Raw genomic sequence first — 25,218 nt, forward strand, 5'->3', positions numbered from 1 at the left:
ATCTTGTTTGTCACTTTTTTTATTCTCTTGGTGGTAGACAGGGATGAGCCAAAGTTAATCACTGCAGTGGTACAGGTTAAAGAGAGTAAAGGGCTGCTGTTCATAAGCAATCGGTTCAGCTGAGTTGTTTTGCTGATTCCAATTTTAGAGAAGTTTATTACAGTGTGATTTCTAAGTTGTTACTAATGACCTACGGTGTCTTTGCATGAGTGCACATGTTATTTATAGTGCAGGCAGAGTTTAATCCCAGGTATGAAATGGATAATCGATGAGTAAGTAAGTACTAAGATATAAAATCACAATTTATCCTGGATTAAGCATCATGAACTAGCTGAGAACAGTACAGTGCAATGTTTTTTAAAGAGATAATTCTCTTGGAACTTGGTTTACTGCACTTTCCTGAATTGAAAAACACACCTTATTATCATCCTGCCAATGCTTCCCAATATTTAAGTACCTGAAAAATAAGTTACCTAAACTTAAGCAACTTTAACTTACTTACATACTCCCTTTCACAATCTATTTATTTATCATTTATTTGGTATCATTTTCATGTGGAACTCTCTGGTCATTCCCTTCAGGCAGCAAGGGGTCTCTTATTTGAGTGTAATAAAGAAAGCCCTGCTGTTCTGTTTTTCCAGGAATGAAAACATGTGCTAACATCTTTTGTCTTGATTTGTTTTCTGGACCCAACCAATATTTGGTGGCATGGTATTTATTTTGCCTTAACAGCAAGATAACACACTTCAGAAATGAAAGTATTCACAAATTATTCTAGGAGTGCCACTGCAAAAGGAGGTCAATAATGAATTAAACCAACATTATCATTCCCAGTTCCTTATACGTGCCATCCACAAACACGTTACAAACTGGCATTACAAAATCCTGACCATCAGTAGGAACTAGTGATTACCAGTTAGTTTCTCTGCCCAGAAATCTTAAAAACAGATATACTTAACAAGTGTGAGTTATGTGTTGGTAACACAGACATTGCTCATGACCTGATTTATAACACAAAAGGTAGGAAAAAACCTTGTCAATAAGACAGTTCCAGACTGTCCCAACGGATTAAAAAAGCCAGACCCAGTTGTCACATCAATATCCAGGTTTTCTACTCGATACCATAATTGTCATAAAAGGTTATCAAGGGAATTAGCATTTTTCCTGCATTTGCCTTAAAGATATATGTGAACAGGTATTTAACGATACCCTTTATTAGAGCTGAACCAGCAGAGATCTTGCATGTATATATCTAACCTGGAACTGTGTTTAAATTTGGGCTACTTGGACAAATCTAAACCCAGATAAGTATCAGGAAAGTCAAAACCCATCAGAATTTCAGCCTCAGTCTGGAACAGAAGCAGCAAGGACCCTGGCTTTCATCTAACCACAATTTCAAAGTTTCAGTGCTTGCAAAGTATTTCACTTGTGATGCGCCTAAACAATCTGAAGCCTCAAATAACACTATTACCTGGGCAATAAAATGGCATTTTTGTAGATTGTTTAGGATCCCCAGAGAATACGTGGCAGGGGGGAGGGAGGGCGAAGGCTGGTGAATTGAAATATAAAGTGAAATTGGAATTGAGGCATTTTGGGAACATTGCTGAGCTGAATGGCAGTTCAAAGAACCCTGGCTAAATGATGTATAAAAACTTCAATACAGTTTTGTTTTAGGCTTGGCTGCACAGAGAATATGTGCTAATAACCTGAATCATCAAAAATAAATTTTTTCAATGTTCCTTTCTTTTGAATTAATATCTGTGAGCACGGTTTCATCACGTTCATTTACGGTTGTGTTCTGATGTTGCACATGGCAGCGTGTTTTGAGGAACCGTATTCCCTTTGTAGAATTGGACTACTTGGTTTTCTACAATGAAAATGTGGGTTTTTTCTTTCCCAGGACAGTAGTTATCTACAATGATGGTTTTTAATTAGGGACAACTTTACATACAATGTTCAGTATTTAAGCTGCAGGGGGAAAATTCTGAAAGGACACTAAGGAGTCTAGACACATAATGGCATTAGCTGAAATACTGAAGAACATTGCTGAATTCCCTTATAAGGAACTAAAATTCACTGGCCTTGACCTTTGCTGGCCAAGGAGGGATCTAAACTTCTTTTTGCTAGAATCTCATAGCAGGTTAAACAAGAGGTAGCTATTACAAATGCTTTTTTATAAAAAAAACAAACCCTAATGCAAACAAAAATAAAAACACCAAGATTTTAAAACAGTTTTACCAGAAAGGAAAAACCTGAGTTCCTTTCATCTCTCATGTAAAGGAATTAAAATATTTATGTATTACCTTCAAATTAAAGCTTGCTGTTTCTGTTTCAGACAGGAAATGTGTTAGTGATCAAAATATGACAGGGCTTTTCCCAGCTATATGTTTTAATCTAATAAAAGTTATTATCTCTCTTCACAATCCCTACCTCTTCACAGCCTCACACTACCATCCACAAACAGTATTCTCACTGATTGCACAAATCATCCCTTGCAGCAAGAAGGAGGTTTCTGAGATCAGCAATGTCAAGAGACAACATGGAAACCCTGAAGATGGTGGTCCGAAGGTTGTAATGCTGCCCCATCCCACCCCACCGGTGAGATCTGAGTGCTCCTGTGTCTGAAACTGGTGATGAGGAACATAAACTCCACACAGACACAGAAATGGTCCTCTGTGGCAGGGCAATATTAGACTCTGCTGCACTACAACAAAGTGCCTTCATTACATTTCTATGACAAATATCTCCCTGGCACTGCTGCAATTATCAACGGGCTTGATTAAGGGATTGATTTGAATGCAAACAGCATAATTGACCCAGGAGAAAAGATGAATGGATATGGCCAACGCAGCCTTTAAGTAAGTGTGTTCCAGATAGATGGGAGCATGGGGAAATGTCACTAGTCACAATTTATTATATTGCTATTCTCCCTCAAAGGAAAACAACAGGAAACCTGCTTTTGTTGCTTACAGCATATATACCATTTTTGCATCATATGACGGGTTTTTACGTAGCCTTCAAAGGTTTGAAATGGGTCATTTAATTTAGTGCATCCATAAAGCAATGATCTATGTTAGTTGAGACATGAAAAAAGGTAATGAACATTTAGCCAGAAGCCCTTTTATAAACAACAATAAACAAGATGATTATTGGAATAATACTTCAGGTTTTGTCACTTTCTAGTGAGTGGGGAAAAATTAAACACAGAGTTGGAACTTTTTGAACTATTGAGATCTGATTTCTGGAAATTATTCCTTGTTGTTACTTGGCAACTTTAACTATCTTTTGTAACATCACTAGTATTTAGAGGACTTCTATTTGCCCAAGGATATTTGTTCTTATGTATCTCAATGAAGGCACCATCTCAAGAATAAAAATTGCACCGAGAAGTACACAGTAAGTAGTTAATAAACAAAAGAAAACAAGTAAATATTGTTTGTGTTCATGAGTGTACCTTGCTAAGGCTGGTCCCTAACCTATTCTTCTGAGTAAACTAAGTGATGGATTTGGTTAATGTACAGAAGAATAACCAAGCTAATACAATTACTGAAATGACAGCATCTATCTTGCAGCCTAAAATTGCTGATGAAGGATGAGTGACACTCTCTGAAAGGTAAGGAGATTAATATCATTGCCTTCATTTGTCCTGGAGCACGAGGGGAGTCTTCTAATTTCCCAGTGTGCACTGATCTACTCTCCAAGACAACATTGCATAGATTTGCGTTGCTCTCATTGCAAACTCAAGCAACTCCCAAAACCACAAAGCAAACAGTTTTGGGGGTGCACTTACAGTAGGTTGAAGTTGGTCAAGTGGCATGAAAAATATACACTCATCTCACTGCATTGTGGCTGCTCAGTTTGTAGTGGTACCACTGCCAGTTCTACTGCCAGAAGTCACCCCTTCAGCATCACTGACCCCACTGCTCCTTGGGAGCAACCACTGCAAATAAAGGCAGCACAGCTCCACTAACACTCAGCAATGAGAGGGAGGAACAGTCGAGTAGTAAAATAGTCTCTCATAACTCAGCTCAAAGAAATACATCAATAATTTCTACTGTATCATTTAGTTAAGTAGCAACTGGAATCCAGCTCTTCCCCTTGTGTCAGTAGGTCCCTCTCACTACAGGTGTTCATTCATTCTAATAAATATTCACATATTTTATATAACCTGTGGAGGTCCCATCAAAACCAGAGAGAAACAACCCTTTTAAAACTAGTTCACTTATTTCTGACAGGGTTCCCTGTCTCCACAGGTGTTAAGAGCAAAATGCTGAGGAAAAACAGTGCACTCATACCCTGAGAGAGAGCTGTAACTACAGACTTCTGAGTCTAAAAAATGCCATTATTACCTGTCTCAGCAAAGGCTGGCTTGATTTTCTGTAAGAAAAGAAGCAAGCACTCAAATAAAGAAGCTGGTTTATGCTCCGAGCTTTGTGACTATGCAATATATTCATGTTGATTTAACCATATCAATAATCAAACCAGCCACAAAGGGTCTGTAGAGTCATTGATTGATTCCTAAGACAGCACCGCTCCGTGAAGAGCAACTGGGTCTGAACGTGGTAAACGAGGACAGAAAAGATGAGAACAAATCAAACTCCCATCACTTGTGTGCTGCATAGTGCCTGAAATCCTGCTGACCAAAGAAATGAACCAGCAAAATAATAAGTAGAGGAGCCCTTAATCGACTTAGTTAACCAGCCATTTAAAAAGAAATCCTGCTTGATGCACTTTATGTTGATTTTTCAAGCCCGAACCCTTGATTGTTATGATTAATACAGCTCTACCCAGGTTTCCCAGGCCATTTGCTACCATGGAACAGGGATAAAATTGAGCAAGGGGAATGCAAATCACAGTGGTAAGAACACTTTACAGCACAAAGCTATGCAGATAGAGGTCAGCTCACCATCCTTCATGCAACATCTAGCAGCAATAGCACCAGCTCAGCTCCCAGCAGCAGCTGAAAATTATGGATACCCCAAACAATTCCATGGCTGTGAGCTAAGCTACATGAAATCCAATACAATTCAAACACAAGGAGATGAGAAAATTTGATTAGTTTTACTTTGTGGTCTAGCTCAGCCTGAAAAGACACACAAGAATGCTTAGTCACTGTCTGCCCCCAGTTATGCTCAGCCTAAATGTCCTCAACTGGACTGCGTTTTCCCATTCTCCCAATGTGGGGTTGGTGCAACAAATGTATCTGGGATGCACCTTTCCTTCTCTTTAGATACCTCCTTCTTTGCTCGCTTTCTTATCTGATTTTTTTTCTCCCTTTGCCTCCTTCAATCATTTGAAGACTCAGACTTTAAACTATAAAATATTTATTATGTGCACATTCAGAAGAATAAACTGAAGATGCTTTGGGGCTAGAGATGTTAGTGACTCTTGAATAATTCGAGTCATGTTTTTAAGGGAAACACTTCACGTATGGAAGCAGCCGCCAATGCCCAGGTGCTCTGCTCCTGCTGGTATTTTATCCTGTTCTGATCTCTAGTTGCCCTAAGCAGGCTTAATTTACCTAACATTCCCTTTCATCTGCTTCATTTGCAAAAGTGTTTCAGATGAATAAATAATACAGAGTACCAGATAAATGCACACAGGCGAATTTGACAGTTCTCAAGCTCACCACCACCAACATATATTAATGTTCTACATCTCTCCATCCATCTTTTTAATATATTGCTGACATTTGCACCGTTATGTGTAAAGCACAGATGTGAAAGGGCCACTGCAGGGAAAACAAAGAAATATTCAAATGCTAAACAACTGTTTAAACCCTACATATTCTATATTCAAATTAGGCTTCCAATTGAAAAAAAAAAAAAAAGAGACAAAAATTTAAAAATATAGAATCCAAAATATACTAACATCCCCTGCTGAGCTCTTAGCTGAAACACTATCCTAATGCTTTCATTAACACTATGAGTGACATTTGTTATAATAGTGATAAAGTCATTTAATTACTAAGGAGAGCTTTAGAAACAGATGAGCTGCCTTGAAAAGATGTGGCATTTGATGACAGGGTGCTCTCACCACAGGGTTGTAGATGCAGCTGGATAGTTTAGAAACCCAGATTTGGATCTGGAGATCATCAATCACACTTTAAACTTATTTAACAATATAAAAAGAATTCAGAGAGATAGACTAGGCTATTTTAAAAATAGATTACACACTGCTAGGATTTTGTGTGTGTGCAGATGGACTATTAGGAATAAACTGGGTTTTCTCTGCCTCTCTGCCCTCACAAGCACTTGTGTGTCACATGTATCTAAAGGAAACAGTTGAGCGGAGCAAGTTATAACAAACCAAGGATCAGGCAGCAGGAGGACACAGGTATCTTGCGAACACACAGTGAAGGAGGAACTCAAAATCCCACTGTCTGTAATTCCTCAGCCCCAGAAATGAGGGTGGCTCTGCCGCTTCCCCTGCCCTGAGCAGCAGATGCAGAGCAAGAAGGTAGGTGAGACCTCCAGTATCGACTGCCAGAACTGTGAGAGAGTATCAGAGACTGGTTTCTTTGTCCATGCCCAAGAGCAGGCTTCAAAATCTTCCCAGTGAGATCTGGAATGGGGCTGCAGGAGGGCTACACAAATTTTCAGTCTCTCTTGCATTAAGCACCCGCTCCCAGCCACTGCTGGGTGCAGCTTACTGAACTTGTGTATCCACTAATGCATTCCACCTTCTTTCAGTTGCTCTTTGAAGAAGAAAAATAGGAAAAATATGGAGGCAAATAGGTGACTTGCACAGAGAAATCTAAAAAATAGCTCGGCAGTTCCATAGAAATATTTCCTGAACATCTGTCTGCGCACACTAACCACGTACCAGACATCATCCTTCATGATGGCCCAGAGGAAGCATTTGCCAATGCAGCTCTTCCTATTCATATGTTTTTCAAATGTTTACGGCACTTTCATTTGTACTGGACATGACATGATGTCAGTGTAGCATTTTCCCTCCTTATGTCTTTGTGATATTATTAGTGACAAGAAGAAAGGCATGCTGTGAGCACAGAAACAGCTTTTCAAAGGCAAATAACCCAGCTGCTGTGCCTGATTTTTATTTTATAAAGGGCAACAGTTAATGATTAATTATAAAATAGAAATAATGAAAGGCGGCCCAAGGTATCTGCCTTTGGAAAAGCTGTTATTGCGCAGGCAAAACGTCTGTCCTCCCACTGGGAATTGCGTTAGGCAGACACAAGGTGGGGACTGCAGCTTCAAAGGAACAAGTGCTTAAGGTCATGGCTGACTCCTCTAGTACCCCAAATCCTCCCCATGTTCTCCATTTAAATCTCTGGAAACCGCAACACCACCCCCCACCCCACCAGTTTTTTAAAGTTGTAGCTTCTTTTTTAATTAGTTAAAAATTTTTTTTTAATATTATGAGCTCTAGATACAGAAAATATGTCTTCACAACTCTCGGGATACAGAATTGAGGCTTTTCATCAGTTAAACACCCACATACTACAAACTACCTGTATTCACTCTCTCTCTGTCCCCCTTGCCAGTCCCCAGACAGTTGCCTTTAAGTGAGATGAAACTTTTCACTGTTAAAATCACAAAGTTCGGCGCTGAGTGTTTGACAGACTTTTTTCAATGGTATCAGACAATTCCCCTCTCCACTTCTTTGGCTTCCCCATCTAAGAGCCTGGAATAAGGATGCCTGGAGAACCACTATGAAAGTATCTATCACTGAAAGCAGCCATAGCCAAAAGCATTTTGAAATCCTACAGTTGGAAACGGGACAAAAGAACAAGGTTTTAACTTATCAAATATTCTCTGATTTATCCTATTATGGCAGCAAATTCATACCCTAAAAATTTGCCAGCCCTCTTTTAACACCGTGCTGTTGCACTGTACCTTAAGCTACTACAAGAATAAGCTTACTGACTGAGAAAGGTGATTCATGTATATTGTACAGGTCATTTCTGACAAGCCAGGTGGATCATATTAATTAATCTAGCAAAAAAAAGACAGAGAGAATAATACATAAAGCTCAGTGGTGAATGGCATAAAGAAACACATCCAGAAGAAAATCTGATGGAAAGAAGATGAGCTTATGCCCCACTTCAGATTGGAAGCAAAGCAGTATTTCATGGTTATGACAGAAATGAAGCCATGCAGTGAACTTTACTCAAGTAATGAGCATTAGTTATCATCACCAAACGGCTTCAGGTAAATAGTTCAGTACAGGATCAACTTATTGGGTTTTGATTTTGCATCTAACTGTGTAAGCAGCTTGAAATAACGAAGTGCAGAAATCTCTGTAGAATATTCTGCAGGGAAAATGCTTCTTTATTGTCACCTGAAACTGGTCATTAATCAGCTGCACAGATATTTGGAGGAGATTATCTGGGTTTTCTCTTGTTCTGAGTGGCTTCCAGCTCCAGCGGGGTCAGGAGGTGGACACAGGCCATGAGGGTACCTGGGGCCGTGGGTCCATCACCTCCTGGCAGCAGCCCACTGATGTACTGCAGAGCATCCCCACTGAGCTGGATGCCTGGGCTTGGGCAAATTAATCCAGTTCTCTGTCTTTTCCACGCCACTGAAGCTACTGTCTGGCACCTTTGTTATTATCTCACCACTTATCTGGAAGCTCTTTCAAATTTTGGAAAGCCAGTATGTTTTTTTAGTCATCTTATTCTGTTGTTTCTCCTTTTTATTCCTGATCTGAAGTCCATAGAAATCACTGCAAGGGTGGTGGGGTTTTTTTTGGTGTGCTGAGACCTAGTTATATTTTCTCTAATGAAATGTTATTTGCCAGTGGCATTGTGAGTTAAGTACATACCAAAATCAATCCCAATTTCTTTAACTTCCTAAAGGTTCTCCTTTTTGCTTCTATTCTTAAGGCAGTTCTCATCTAAGTACTGCAGTGTATTACTGGAGCTAATGGTTTCTCAGGCTGCAAGGATGGATAGGATCTTTCTATAGATAATAGGAGGCTCCAGAGTTAACTCTTAACTATCATTAAACAGCTTTAGAAAGAATATAAAAGTCTCATACTACAGAACTGGAGTCTCTAGGTAACAAAGGTTTGAAAGAAATTCATCCTCTTGAATTGTGAATCTGTAATTGCCTTCTGCAGGATTTCTGTGGCTCTTCCCAAACCATCTAATTCTGGTCATCGCCAGTGATCTCGTAGCCCAGCTCTGCCCCTGAGCCCATTTCCTTTGACTGTATTCACAGCCTGCCCATTGTTACTTTTTATCTGCTGATGTGCAGGTTCATTTTTTGAATTTTCTTTGGAAGTTTTCTGAAGAACAGACTTCCATATTTCATTATTTCTATTATTAGATACAACTATAAGATTTAGTCCAGAGCAATACAAGTTAAAGGAGTCATTTCCCTTGTAATTTATCCATTTCCATCTCAAAGTAGGGCTACACTAATTAAGTAGTGGTTAGGAACATTTTGATATAGATATCACATTTTAAAGATACGAAAAATTAATTCTACTGTAATTACCAGGTTCACAGTCTGTGAGTGCTGGTCTTTTGATACACCTGCTAAACTCTGAAACATACCATTTAATGTGTCACTAAAGTTCCAAACTTAATGGAGACAATCAACTGGCAATAAAGTGGTTTAAATTTTGATAAGTCTACCTGGAGGAATTAACTGGACAGAGTTTAAGTCCTCATTTTTAGTAGTTCAGTGAGTTAGTCCTGCTGGTTTTACTTCTGGCTCCATTTTTTAATAATCCCAATTTTCAACAGCTGTAAATATTTCTTAATTATTATGATGTTCCTTCCTCAGTCTTTGTTTTTCACTCCAACTCACCAGTGACTAGAGTACAGATTGAATGTGACTTACCATTTTAAAGGCAAACCCAAAATCTGTGAACCCCGTGAGTTCTCCCCAAAGTTCAGTTAATTCTGAAAAAAACTGACCTACATTTGAAGTGGTCTTCAAAACAAAATTGCAGTTCTTTTCAAGTTACATTAATATTGGACAGATTTGCAAAAATGGTTAGTGATGCTTTTCTCTTTTATGTGCCTTTGATTTTGACATGCAGCTTGAATAACAGAGCAGCAGCTTGCCTGGTCTCTCTGTTCTCTAACACTGCAGTTAAAAGTGCTGGCCACAGGATGACATATCCTAGACAAAGGGAAGGAAAGCTGGCACTTGTGGCTGTTTCACGGGTTCCTGACAAAAGAGGAAATAGGAAGAAACGTGGGAGGAATAAGCAGTGAGTGATATCCACATTCTGGCATGGGGAGGAAGGGGAAAAGGGCATGTCCCCGGGGATCCTGGAGCTGAGCAAAAACGAAAGCACAAACAGCTTTAAACATGGATGAGAGAAGACAACTTGAGAAGAGAAAAAAACAACAGCTCAGACACAGCCCTGAGCAGCCCTGGCTCCAGAAACACAAGGGTGTGCTCCTGGGGGTCAGGCAACACGGACTGCCCTGTCCCACGGTCTCAGTGAGCACCTTCATCTGCACCACACAAAGGCACGATTGCAAAGCTGTTCTTTGGGCACCTCAGAACATCAGAGCTCTCTCACAGCAAATAGTAAAATTTTACCCACTACCAGAAGTTTAGCAAAGGTCTCACGAAACTGGTGAGCCTGAGCTCCCTCTGCAATTTCAGTTTTCAGAAAGTTGAACATAATGTTACATGTCAATGGGGTCCCATTTCTTAATTTAAAAAAATAGAATAAAGATTATGGCTTGCCAACATGTGCCTTGGAGGTACTCTGGAGGTACTCCTGCCCTGCCTACAATGCTCAACTTAGTTGCAATTGATATTCATTATTTTCTTATTTAGCCTGAGAAATAATTCTACAGACACATCCAGAATGGAGTCATAATCTAGTCCACGAATAAAACTGGTAATATTTCACTGGATAGTTAGACATTCCACAAATGAAGAAAAAAGGACAAACAACCTAAAATGGTTGTTTCCTTTTTTTTAAAGCACAATTAATTACGTGTGTAAATACATTAGTAACAGCAACAGCTCTGGACAAGCAATTAGACAGGTAATTATAGAGAAAATGCAATGGAAGGCTCAAACAGATGACCACCTGTCTGCTGCCATCCCAGGTGTTCCTGTGCTCTCTGTGCTGTTTGTTTAGGTTTATAAAAAACATCTGTTCACGAAACTTGGACACAGCTACAAAATGCAATACATGGAAGTACAAAGAAACTCAGCCCTCCCATAAGCATTTTTCTTTTCCTTTCTCCTACCACTGCTGTCAGCCCAAGGAACAGTTCTTGTACCCACCAAAGCACATAAACTTCAATACACGTGAAAAAACATGTCCTTGTTGCTGGGTTTAAATGTGTGCTAAGGTGCTCTGCTCAGTTAGTCCAAGACTAGGTTTGTGTTTAATTACCTTTCTTAAAATGGGGGGGGGAGTTTTAATTACTTTTAAAACTTATATTCCTCAAGGCAAAACTGTCAGTCAGAAACATATACCATTTTTTTTCAAGTTTCCCAGAATCATGTGTTTCGCTGTTCTTATCCTTCTGGAATATACCATACTTAGTGCCCAGAATTCCATTTTAATCAATCTGGACATGTGCAAGACAGTGCATATTCCCAGTGGGATTTACATAGGATTCTGTTGCTTAGAAGAAACCGTACTGTGAAATCAGTATCTTTGTCTGGTTCTCATATGTCCTTTAGCCACCTTCAGAGGCAAACCAATGCCTTACCACATCCACACTTAAATACTGATTTAAAATGTTAGAAGCAACCTCTTTTTCTTGGAGTTCTGATCCTTTTTTTCTGTTACAAAACTGTTTTCCTACCGGAAAAAAATGGGATAATCCTTTACACGAGAATGCTGCAGTTACTTTAAGATCTGTTGTTTTACCTCACTAAATACAGTATTTGGGAAGGGATTTTTTTCAGTAATTTATTCCCTTGAGGCAAGTTTATAGCAACTAAACTAATTAGGCATGAATCTAAGTAAACACGAAAATGCTAATATGCTTCCGAGTGCCTGCACCTAATTAATTAGGTTTTGTTTTATATTTATCTTTCAGCCTGTATGAAAGTCTCCCATGTGACAGGAGCACTTAATTTCCTTTCCATGTTCAACGTCATCTCACCTTCTACAGCTCCTGTCTCATTTAGGACAGGAGAGGCTGCCCCAATCTATGCAACAACACAGGTTGGATAAAAAGGATCTGGACTGAGAAAATTAAAGGTATAAAATTAGGAAGAACATTCACCCTCACACAACTGTTCATAGAATTCATCAAGTTAAAAGTGCATATACAGTTTTGCAGTGGAAATCTGGTTCATTTTTAACAGGAATTTAGACTTTTTCTAAACTTTACTATACTGTACTAGATAGTATTTGCATCTATGATCCCATCCTCTGTATGCATTAACACTGCAGTGCCCTAAATAGGATCATAGAATCCAAAGTTTAAAATTGCTGTAGTTTTTTAAAGGCTACCTCCTGATCTATATTTGGTCTTTGCACTCTTCTGTGCATTTCTAGCAGATGACACCAAAACCCCTGCTCGTGGTCCAAATGGAAAACAATGTCATACACAAAAACACGGACATTTTTCAGTTCACATATTGAGAGGTTCTTAAGAATGAGGAAGAAATATGGTGCTGCCACTTCTGAGAAACAGCAGGTAGAAAAGCAACAGTGTCAGTCCTTCAGGTGTACTAACTGCACTGCTTTCTCAGTACTAATGAATGCAGCTTGCCCATGTAGGGTCCTTGATGCTAAGCAAGGCTGTTTAGGCAGCAGTTGTGCCAGATTAAGGGGTTATCACTCTACTTTTTGCTGATCCTATCGTCCATTTCATCACTACTGGAGGTTACAGGCTTCTCCAAACTGTCAACTAATGGCATGTGTAATTGCTTCTAACCCAGTTCTGTCTAAATTAATCCAACAGCTAAAACACTTCTAATAACAGGGGTTATCTAACACAGCTCAGCTCGGCAAAACCGGCCCATGGAGAGACTACAAATGCAGTTACACTGACAGATCAGAGAGCCTGCTGATTTCAGGGAAGGGGTGATGAGCAGCTGAAGATGAGGTGTGGAGCAGCAGGAAAACTTTGACACAAGGGAACTGAATCCAAAATGGCAATCTGATAGTAGTGTGATTGTGCTCTCTCAGCTTTACATTTCGGATAGATGCACAATAAACATTGACAAAGTTTGGTTTAACAAAGCACTGCTTAGTGAACATCAGACTTCATCAGCTGCTTCTTTCTCATGCCTCATTTTCCTTTTTAGGTCTCAGAATACCAGCACTTGCAGAACTACAGTAGGTAATTACAGCACTATTAGTGAAATGTGACCAACCTGATGGGGAGTGACAGTGGGAAAGGCATGGAGACACTTCCTCCTGCTGCCTTCAGACACAAGTGGCTCAGTATGAGTGGGTCAAAACTCATATAATCGGCTTTGTTCCAGAGAGCAACTCAAGGGAGCTTTTAAAGGCACTCTTAACTGGCTTAAGGTCTAAAGTTAATGAGAATGGAAAAGCATGTCTGGGATGGTTGGCAAAAGCAGATCTTACACGTGTATAATGGGGGAGAGCTTATAAATGTATTTCCATAACAACTCTCTTTACCAGGAAAATTCTTTTCTTCCTCTGCTGTGCCAGCTCAGTGCATCTACCCAGGGCTCTCTGTCCTCCCTCATGCTTTTAGAAACCACCTTTGCACTCCTCCAGGGACCTGAGAACCACCTTTCAAACCACTCAGTAACTCCTCCTTCCATCTCCTCCGTCCCCTTCACCTTTTTTCCTCCCTCTTTGCTATGAGTTAACTCATTGACAGTATCAAAACACCAAGGCCAAGTTCTGAGGAATGACGGCGCTCAGGAGACTGGTTTGCTGGATGGCTGTTGGTTCCTGTATCTAGAGACAGTTGCAAATCTGGCCATATCCCATGACTTTGTTAACAAGAACCAGAACCAAGTCACTAATTTTTCATTTTCTTCCATTTTCAGAAAATGCCACAAAGTTCTCTGTATCAACAAGCGAAACTGGAATTCTGTAACTCGGAAAATCTCAGCTCTGCTAATTCAGACTTTTCAAAGAGTTTTACAGACAAACAGAAAAGCATCACTTAGCTGATTACCCGGTTCAGCTAAAAATCTCTTTTATAAAGATATCTAACACAAAGTCACGAAATGCAACAGCAAAAGCAAATTATCTGAGTATTTCTTTGGTTATTTTCCTTTCAACTGTATTAACAAGTCCACAAAATGTTACTGAGAACATGAAAACAGTGGGTTTCTTACCTGAAAGACGTGTAGAGTCACAAAAGTAGGTGCCTTGTTGCTTTTAGAAATCCTTCTTGAGACTTGGATCCTTTGATGTCTTTCTAGTTGATTTTAAAATAAAACTACTTACCTGTGTTCATCTCTTTTTGCCAACTATTTGCTGGCACCACTATATATAACATTAATTCCAAAAGGGTAAGATTTCACTCTGTGAGACTAATTTCTTTAGAGGAAAATGATCCCTTTCTTTTTTCTACCTTTGTATCATGTTCTTAGAACTATACCTATATACCAATCATTTTGATAAGTCAATGATATTTCTCATATTTTTTTCTCAGCCTTTCCACAAAAGATGGTGACCCTCACCAGGTACCAGTCTCATAACTACTGGCTCTCACCAGGTACCGCTGTTTTCAAAATAGTGAAATACTAAGAGCCTAACAAGAATTTAGAAAATAAAGTTTAATTTAAAATATTTCTCTCTTGAAATGTAAATATTATCTGGAAACAGATTGTTTAAAAATTAACATGAATTCTGAAAAAAATAAAAAGTCTCTTGATATTTTCAAAATGGGAATGTTATTTCTTAGTCTAGCTCTTTTAAAATTGTAGCTTATGCTGGTTGTTTACCAGAGATTTAGTGCTGGGAGACAATTTGGCAATTAAAGTCAGAGACATTTTCTAGCTACCCAGGACCTGGAGCTCAGAATTCATGAATTAGAAAAAAACTTGCACTTAGAGGAATAGTTGCTAAGAGGATCTGATGGCTGCAAGTTATCTCAGCTTCAGCTCCCCAAACCACTCCCATACTGAATGGGAGACATTTATAAAACCAAAACATTGTCATATAAACTTTTTGTATTTCCCCCACAAAATAGTCATGATAAATATGACACAAAAGCATCAGAATAATTACAGGTCAGAGAAATCCCAACAAACTTTTGAATTTCATCCTCATTTCTCAGTTGTTTCCCATCTATAATTAAGAGCTATTAAAAAAGGAAATATCTTTAAAAAATGCAGCACATACCTTGTTATGGTGTCACAGTTACAGCTTCAACAGAAGACACAGAGGCCGTGGATGAGGAATGTTGGTGTAGGACATATTTGAAGACAGTCTGTGTGGGATGTTACATGACCTTCTTTGCCCATTAATCCTTTGTATCTATCCAAAGTGTTTTTATCAGTTTTCCAGTCATGTTCCAGTGACAAAGGAGGTGTGATTTCAGGAACTGGCCTGGGCGTGGGGCTCCTGCCTCCCCCTCACGTACACACACTGTTTGTGCTTAATACTTGCTGACGATTCAGGCAGAAATCATTTAATCAATTCACATTTAATGACTACTTCAAGGGTAGTTTTACCACTTTTTGAGCTATACACTCAATTCCACGTTTTCTCTCCACAGTTCATGAGGAAACTTTCTGGAGTTCTGGAGCCGGGACGGTAGCATTTAATACAGCTGACATGTCCTGTCATGGCGGCAATCCTGAGGCAGGGTCAGACTTTTGACTTAAAGACCAGCCAGGGTTTCCACAGAATCACAGAATTCTGGAATTCCCCAAATCCATAGGAATTTGGTTTTCCTGGGAGGCAGCTGTGGGAGGAGAGCTTCCAGGGCCTGCAGCTCCCAGAAGCTGATACAATTATCAAATGGACACCGTGAGGCAAAGGCACCTTTTTACCCAGCCTGAGTTTCACCTTTTTCCGGGCGCACCAGCTCCTGCCGCCTCAGAATCCGAGCTTTTAGCAACCAGCACTGAATTATGATGGGCTTTTTTAAACTCCCTCCATCGAGAGTACCAAGTCTTAAATGAAAAACCTGGGATTATGGGCAGTGTCACAGATCCACCCCTCAGCCTCCTGCTGTCAGCCCTCAGCGAAGCCCACCAGGCCCTCAGAGCCACCTGGCCCCTCAGACAGCAAAACCAGCTATTTTATGTGCCTGAAATGAGGGGGTTTAAAGTTCTTTTTGTCCCAAACTTGGCATTTCTATGTTCCTGATCATCCTGGATTCTGAAGAAGAAAACAGTATGTGTAGGCCTCCCATACAGCAGCATTTGCTCAGTGCATTTGGGCTGACATTTCATTCTTCTTTTCTTTTTTCATTAAAAAAAAAGATCCTAATTGAAAACCCTGCAGAGAAGCTGTCAAGTTAAATTTATGACAAAGGTAGCTGCTTCTGCAGGTCGGTTTTCAAATCCGTAGCTTGAAATGTGACTGACACGTGTGACACGCTCTGACAGGAAAAGAGCTTGACTGGAAGAACTTTTAAAAATCAATGTTTTTATAATTGGTGTGAGGGTCGGGAAATGGGAAGACAAAGACGCTTTGCTGTTTTTCGGCACATTTATAGGCCATGTTTCAGAAAATTAGTTCCTCAGGAAAATTTCTCCTAGGGGCAGCATTTAAGGATAAGTTTAAGTCCCACAGAGATTTCAGTAATATTAAAGGCTGAGTACAGATTTAAATGCTGTTAAAAGGGTTGATTTTTCTGACAGGCTTTCAAAATCCACTGTTCAGGGAATACACATTTAAAAAGGGGTTCACACGCTTAAGATGTGAAAATGTTGCCAGCAATAATGAAGTGCTGGTAAGCAGACATTTCTGAACCACAGAGTTCCAAAATTTCTTCTTAGCTGAAATTTTCTCACATCCTTTTGTCTGAAATCTTCTTTCCAATACTCATTTTAACTTAAATCAGTAGTACTCCATAGCAGATGGAGTAATTGATTGTAATTAGGTTTGGGTCAAGTCCTGAAAAAAAAGACAGGCTTTTTCAATAAATGAATAAAGAAAGTCTTCATGTCTTAAAAATAGTATATAACAGTGATTTGAATGTATATTCAACTTCCTCATTATATAATTGTTCTGAATAGAAAAGTCTGATTTTCCTTGCTTTCAAGAGGAATCACTAAGTCTGAAGAATTTTCTTAAAGAAATCAAGATTGCCTTTAAACCAATGTCTTTGTATTTTGGGATTATTTTATTGCCCTTTTTTTTTACATTTTGACTGAAAACCCACTTCTACTTTCAAAACTTTTATTTTCACAAGTTTCCTCATTTTATCAACACAAATGTTTTCTCCAAAGCCTTTCAGAAGACTCCATTACAATCAGAACTTGAATACAAAATGAAAAAAAGAAAATATGTATTGGAAAGTGTAGAACAGATGGGGAAAGAAGGTAAACCTTAACAAAATTCAAGTCCTTAGAGCTGTTACTTAAACATTGCAAACAAGGTTTTACTTTTCCCAGTGCTCTCCTTCCTTGCCTTTGAATTTTTTGCAGTAATTCCTAATATTGTTGACAAAACTTCAGCCACTTGGATATGAAAAATATTGGGAGCCTTAGCATAGGTGGTGCAGGATTCCAGTTATGGTGTGCATTCATGAGACTTGTTGAGAGCAGGTTTTACCACCAGACTAATGATGTTTCTTTAGTCGTTGTTATTTTTATCACATATTCAAATTCCATTATTAGGAGTATTTGCTCTATGTATCCTTAGATGTCTAGCATGGCTGCCTAAATTAGGAGTCTAATCTCATTAGGCTTTTCAGCAGTGAGTGGAGAGAGAAACATGGATTAAAAAGCAGAGCTATTCTAATCCCCAAACTATTAACTATAAGTATTTCTATTTATTTATTATAGCTAGGATGTATCTCCAGGAGATATTTATCTGTGCCTGTAAATGATGAACATGAAGCGAAATTAGACTGTAAGGATCTAAAACCTGGACTGTGTTTACAGAGAAAGTTTCAGGCAAATGTATGTTACTGATATTGTGACTATTTTATAGCAGAGTAAGGTGAAAAGCAGATATCCAGGTTTCCATTCCAGTGCTAGTGGAACTGCTGTGCTACACTTCCTCCCCTAAGAGCCCAAAGTAATCAATTTATTTACCAGAGCAAAAAATACCTAGAATTTTACAATTTCCTTAATATTGATTCCTGCTCACTGATGAGCTCCAAAGGGCCGTGATTTACATCACATTCAGTTAATATTATCAGTTCATTTATGATCTGCACCCCGAGTAGCTTATGGCTTCACGCATGGATAGTCACAGCAGCATTGATAAAATGAGATATTTATGGAGCTCAGGTACTAATTATTGGAGACTGGGCTGGCTGAAGGATGTCTTTTATCTGCAGGGTACTGCAACTAGACAAGTCCAATCTGTCAAGCTTCAAAACTTGAGCTAGGGGTTCCAATCACAGACTAAGCCCACCTCTCCCAGACCAAAAAAAAGGAAATACATACATCAAGGCTTGTTGCTTCTAAGAACCATCTTTGGATGCTGCAATGGTTTGCTTTGTTTAAGGAATACCTCCTTCCTGTTTTACTTCTGACAAGAAACTGCTGGTGAGGCCGTTCCTTTGATTCAAATTCTCAAGCTAATCCCAACAGCTCCATTCTGCCTTGTATGTTTGTCATGAAATAAACATTATCTGAAATAGAGCCATGAACAGCTGTGCCAATTATACCAAACCAGCACCTTTATTTAATCACTCTTTTTATCATTATTAACTAACTATTAAATTGAGTATTTACACAACACATTAAAATAAAGCAGAGTACACATATCTCAAAAAAAAATGCACCTGCCTAGAAACCATTACCACCCATGGACTGTATAGCTGATGAAAAAATGCACTTAAGGCTGTCTGATTGTGTAAATTGCCTGACAAAGATTGTCTCTCAAGCATTTTTTCCTTTAAGTTATCAAATAATTATAATTTCTACTGGAGCAGTTTACTTACAGATTCATTACTACATAGTATTAATTGCAATTTCGCAATATAATTTAGTAAATCCTTCCTTCATATATTGACTTACAATATTTTGATTCTATACAAAAATTCTCCCCTCACACCAGTTTACTTCAGTAATTCTCAGATCTAGGACTTTCCATAAATGCAAAATTTCCGATATGTGAGTAGTTAATTTTGCACATTTTGGTGACCTTCTGCGAGAACCAAAGGCACTGGATCTCCCAGAACACACCTTTTAAAGTAATTTTCCTAACAGCTTTGTGATTAAGCACTGCTTTTTCCTATGACAATCACCAAAGACTTTCAATGCCTTTGACACAAATAGCTCCCACTATTTAAGGTATTGACAAAACATATCATAACCTCACCTAGTTGCTATGGCAGGAAAACCTAAACTCTTGGGTCTAATGGTGGGAGATCAATGGGAAAGGAAAGCTGTCTCAGCCAGTACTGCAGGATTTAAAGGAAGAGTAGAGGTGCAGTATTTATCAATTTGTTACATTAGTGTAATTTTCTTACCAGCCAGTGCCCTTACATTAGTTATCTGCATGAAAAAACCTGTGGTTTTCCAAAGGGTCTTGATCCATGAATATTACCAGCAATTGAAGAAGGGGTCATTAAGAACCAGGCCAGAGCAGCAGCAGCACCTTATGAAAACAAAAAACAAAACAAGTCAGTCCCAAGAAACAAGACCAATACACTTGTTCTGTTTTTCCCTACATTTGAGTGTTCTGACAGTCATGATGGAAAAATCTATGGTCTGAACAGACAAACCTATGTCAATATTTTACTCCCAATTAGCATGAACAAGATGTTAAACTTCTAACTTATATTTTTATATCAACTGAAGGAGTGGTAGATTTTGATCTTGGAAGCATTGAATTGGTGTTGAGTATCATACATCATTCTACGAGAGGCTTTATCAGAATGTAAGTTTTAGAGTAAATTTGGCTTATTCTTATCAAAACATGCACACTACTAAGAAATCCCTCCTGCAGTAATCCAACAAAGGCTAATAACTTTGTATCTCCATGTCTTAAGCACTCCTTCTGTAAAAAGGGGGTAAAAATAACAGGAACTGTTATGTTGTCAGCTGATCAGATACATCAGGCACATTTACATAAGTGGTTTCCATGATGTGATAACAATAAGGAAAATCATGGATTATAATGCATTTCACTTCAGTATTGTTAGTTTTATTGAGTCTCATTTAATGGATTTATTTCTCTTCGCACTGTTATCTTAGTGCTTCACAATGCAGTATGAACTCTGAATTTAATTAATAATTTAATTAATATTCCCTTTGCTTTTCCTAGGGATTGTTAAGAAAAATATAAATAGAGAATCTAGCAGTTGATCATGAGATACTAGAACGAGGCCACTTCCTGAGCAAAGTGTTCATCATTGCCTTTTGTTTTACTCTTTTGCTCATTTAATTAGTTTCATTCCCCTTTGTACATTTCAACTTACTGTAAAATTACTGTGCACTTATGATATTTTCTACAGAATAAATTAGTATTACCAAAATCCAAATGGGGATAAATTAAATATGCCCTCAAACTGCTAATATCAACTATTTCCTAATTTTTGAGGCACTGACTGTTGATATGGATTTAATTGAATCCATTTGGATAATATGTATATTCTTGTACATAGACACACTCCGCTCAATTATCTTAATATGTGTTATACCAACTGTGTCTACAGGGAAAATATATTACTAAAGTTGTTATTTAATAATTAATCAGACATTAATCACAGTTTTTTGCGTCTCCAGCCATCTCAAACATTTATGGTTTTTCAATATTTACCAAGCAGTTATATTTTTACACAGAAAGTATTTTTTCCAGTAGAAAAATGTGTAGAAAATGTACACAGACACAAGCCCTTCATTTCTCACCATTCTACTCGATAATTCTCTCTTCTTGCTTTATTTTTGCACCACATAAAATCTGTCGGTTTGGGTGAGCATTTTCAAGAGCATATATATGGCTTGGAACATACAACTCTCATTTCAAAACCTGTCTTTTAATTTCAGAGCACAATTCGCATTTGCCATTTTAAAAGACAGCTCCTATTTTTAGGCCTCCAGTTTGCTTTAAATCATTTTAACCTCACTACCTCAGAAGTGAGTTTTTTCCCCTGTTCTTCCTCTCTTTACCGAAAGTTTTAGGATTTCTCTGAATTCACCAGGCCTCGCTTCTGCACTCCTAACCTAAATGTTTACTTGATTATCCTGGTGCTGAAAATGGGCATATTTAGCGAAGTGGAACAGGAGGAGATCAATAAAACACCTATCTGTGTTGTTAGCAGAGTACCTCATGTACTGTGCTTATATGCTGTATATAAACCAGCACCGTAAAAGCTGAAAATAACCTTCCAATTGTCTCAAACAGACATTAATCACTTTGTTTGATATTATCATTTGCACTTGATACGAGACCAGCCAATATCGAGCACACAGCCAAGAAACAGTGAAAGATGGATGCACATCATAAATATTAACTAACACATTTTTAGGCTATAAACTCACTTCGTATCCTTCTCTTACTGAAGGATTTATTCCCCAAGTTAATAACTGTATACATCCTATTCTATAATGGTTCTCCTTCCAGCTAGCTGTTTTCTCACCTCGTCCAAGCTTCTTCCTGTAAGACACCAAACTCAATCTCATCTGGAACAATTTTACAGTGTGCCCATAATGGTAACAACATTTCAGAATATCTCTGAAAGTCTCCTGAAAGAGCTAATTAATCTCTTTTTTTTTTTTTATCCCCTGAAAACTTCAGCAGCATACCAAATTATGTGGTGAAATCAGAATCACAGTGGAAAACAGATGTTGTGTCTGGAGTTGACCTTTCTGGTGAATAAATTCCAAGCAAAACAACCCTCCTCCTGAGGCTCTTGGCGTTACACTGCTGTTCTCATATGCCCCTGTGCATTCAGCTTTTTGCACAGGAGGAATGAGAAGGCAACACCTGGAGGCAAAGTGATCATCTCCTCTCCAAGGTTTGTCAGGCTGGCAGAGGGAAGGCATCACGTGCTTAAATCAGGGAAGAAGCAAGGAAGAAGCAAGCAATTATTTCTACCTAAAAAAGATTCCAAACCTTTTTAGGTATAAAGCTGATTAAGTTAAAGCTAAATGCAAGGTGATTTCTACACACAGGCTTTTCTATTCTTCATAGATTCTAACTGTGATTTGGAGACACATTTTGATAGAAACAAACTGTTCTTTGGGAAATTTCTGCAAACCAAGGCATACAATGGGCTTGACCTCATACAACAAGAACACAAAGGGTTTTTTGCATCACTTTCAACTTGGGTTTTCATTCTGCTTTCTACTTTTCTGTTCACTTCTTTGTTTCTGTATTTTGAAATCTTGCATTTTAGCTTGTCTCTGAATTCTCCAAAGGCCTTCCAGAGGATTTCAAGAAAGGGAGTCCTAAATTCTCCTTCTCTAAATCACAAAAAACTCTGAATGATTTCTGTTCTCAAACCATAGCACCACTGGAGAACAATTTTGTTCATAAACAACAGAACCTTTTCTTCCTGAATACGTGAGATCATATTAAGAATCAACCAAAATTGTATGTTACCCTGTTTACATTATATCTTCATTCCTTCTCAGTACAATATGAAATAAATTTTCCTGAATCTTGTAATTAGAGAATTTAATATATTTGCATAGAAAAGTTTTAAAGAAGTATATTGAGTCACAAGTTTTATGGTTTTTTCCCTCTTCATGCAGCCTCTGATACACAAAAAAATATACAAGTGTGAACTCCAGAAATTGAGAAACAATTGTCCCTTTAAACTTAACAAATGCTGTCTAATGCTTTTTTGGTTTTTTAAAGGAGGAACTTGTTCCTCAGTAAGATGAAATATATGTTTCTCTCACATCCAGATTTCAAGTGGATAGGAGATTTTCAGCAGCTCATCACATTTGGAAGCATGTGTTCTGCTGAAAAGGAGTGAGTTTTAAGTTCCAAAATCAGTTGTAGTTTTTGAAGGTCACTGCCCACATTTATTACCTCTTAAAGGCCTTCCCATAAACCACAAAATGGAAGCTTTCCTAGATATTTTCTGAGAAGAATACAATAAGTTAACACTTGGTACAAGTCGGTACTTTCCCAGATGGCTTATCATAATACTTAAATCATTGCAGTGAGTCTCCCTTGTCCCACAAAAGGCAAAACAGTGGAATGGAATTCAGATGAAGAATATAAGCATTTGTCAAAAAGAAATTTTTTGGGGGTGAGATTTTACTAAGAAGCAAACATTCAACTTGACTCATAACTGAGGAACCCGCTGAAATGTGCTATCAATCACCTCCTCCCAGCAAGATTGCTCTCCTCAAGCACCGCCTCAGGACCAGCAATCCCAGAGACAAAACACCGGAAGCACAAAAGAACTGCTGTAAATGGATCATTCAAATACATACCCAGATGACACTTGAGAGCTAAACTTGAGAGCTCACTTACATCCTGTAAATATATGCATTTTCCAGTGTAATGGAGATGTCTTTTCAAACAAGGCCTGGGTGTATAAACAATAATTGCAGAGCATAGCACTCTAAATCCTTTGTGAAGTCAAAACTAACAAGTTATAAAGAGACTGAAACTTCCTACTTTCCATTCCACGAGCCCACAGGAATAAGATGCATTCGGTTTACTTTATTAAGAAATGTTATTAAACCAATCAATCCAGGAACTAAGACTTCAATGAATCAAAAATAAGCTTTGTTCCTGCATGCTGCAACACCCTATATGTCCTTTAAATTAACTTCTAAATCACAAAAATACTCTATCTTGGATCTGGTCTCCAGAGCAAAGCTGTATAAAAGAAGACTCAAGGTAGTTATTAAGTAAAACTGGCACAAAAGGAGAAGTTTTTTGACACAGGCCACTTTCTCTATGTCGAGTTTGCTCAGAAGAATCATGGTGGAGCACACAAGGATGCATCACAAACTCCCAGCCCATTGACTCATTGAAAACTACATTTTGAAAGACTGGCCGCTATCTCCACTTAAGTTTTTTTACTCCTACCTGCAGTTCTTACCAGCTTCCTGAGTTTTTCAGGGGAAGAATGATAGTCTTCAGAGACATCATACTACAAAGGTGTGTGAAAGGAGTAGGGCTACAATAAATCCTTAGGAGAAATTTCACTGTGGAAGAGCACTAAGCAGTAGGACATGGAAGACAGGCAGCTTCTCAGATGCTGCACAAAGCTTCAATTATTTAGACCAGATGAAACATGTCCAAAAATGGATCAGATGAGAAGTAATAAGGTCAGAGAGAAAACAAATGCAAGAGGATGGTTATTAAGCCTCTTTCACTCTTAATCACTGGCAAAGAAGAACTTGCTTCTGGTATTCTGTTATTGATTCCTGGTGAGTCACTTCTCATTCGTTAATTTAGAAATCTCACAACTGTTACCAAGAGGAACAAATATACTTCTCCATGTCATATAACATCACCCAGACAACTTGCACTGAAGGTCTTATCATACAGGTTTGCCTTCAGTGGAAAGCTAGTCCTCTCCATACTGGAGCACACTGAGCTATGTTTCTCTGCATGTCCTTTTAGAGTGATATCTTCTCATGGGCTACAATTTAAGATTGAGCCTATTGATCACACCTATTTATGTTATAAAGGTACTTTACTATATAAAGTCTTTTCTAAAAAAAAAAATTCTATTTCACTGTGGAAAAAAAAATCTATTTAATATGTTTTAACCTCAATAAAAAAGCCAGTTTGAGAAAAATTAAGTAATATGTCTAATAAAATCATAAAATGCAATTTTAAGCTACAGTGAGCTGAGTAAAATGTGACATAGGAGCTTGCATTTTTTATTAGAGTTCATTAATCTTGTTAATGACTTATTGAATATCCCTGTGCATTGTAAAAATTGATCCCAGTGGTTATACTGTTGTTTGCTTTAGCAACCTCTTCCAACAGCCACAGAGTATTTCTGCAGTCCATTCTCTGCAAGGCTGTAGGGAACACTGCAGCAGGTGTGATTCGTGGCTGGGAACAATTTAAAGGTCTAACATTGTTCTGAACTGAACATCAACTTTTATTTTTCCCTCCCTACGTGGATAAGAGGAGTATGTGTATCCTCTGAAATACAGCGAGTTACCTACGAATGGGAGCCACCAGCTTTGCTTTCTCCAGTTTGCTGTCCTGAGTTTGGCTGCAATTCTATTTTTAATGTAGAATATCTCTATAAATCTTACA

At 38.3% G+C, this 25,218-nt stretch overlaps 1 long non-coding RNA gene across 2 annotated transcripts in view; it reads right to left on the bottom strand.

Moving 5' to 3' along the window:
- Positions 1 to 25,218, bottom strand: part of LOC113970662 — a 74,288-nt gene that overhangs the window by 48,694 nt on the left and 376 nt on the right. For both annotated transcript variants that reach the window (XR_003535253.1, XR_003535252.1), the window contains exons 2-4: positions 21,516 to 21,630; positions 19,518 to 19,629; positions 15,244 to 16,968 (exon numbers count right to left, since the gene is read on the bottom strand). This is a non-coding gene — a long non-coding RNA (uncharacterized LOC113970662). The remainder of the gene's footprint in view (positions 1 to 15,243; positions 16,969 to 19,517; positions 19,630 to 21,515; positions 21,631 to 25,218) is intronic.

The sequence above is a fragment of the Neopelma chrysocephalum genome, unplaced genomic scaffold (genome assembly GCF_003984885.1).
Source record: "Neopelma chrysocephalum unplaced genomic scaffold, ASM398488v2 Primary Assembly neopelma1_78, whole genome shotgun sequence".
NCBI classification, from domain to species: domain Eukaryota; kingdom Metazoa; phylum Chordata; class Aves; order Passeriformes; family Pipridae; genus Neopelma; species Neopelma chrysocephalum.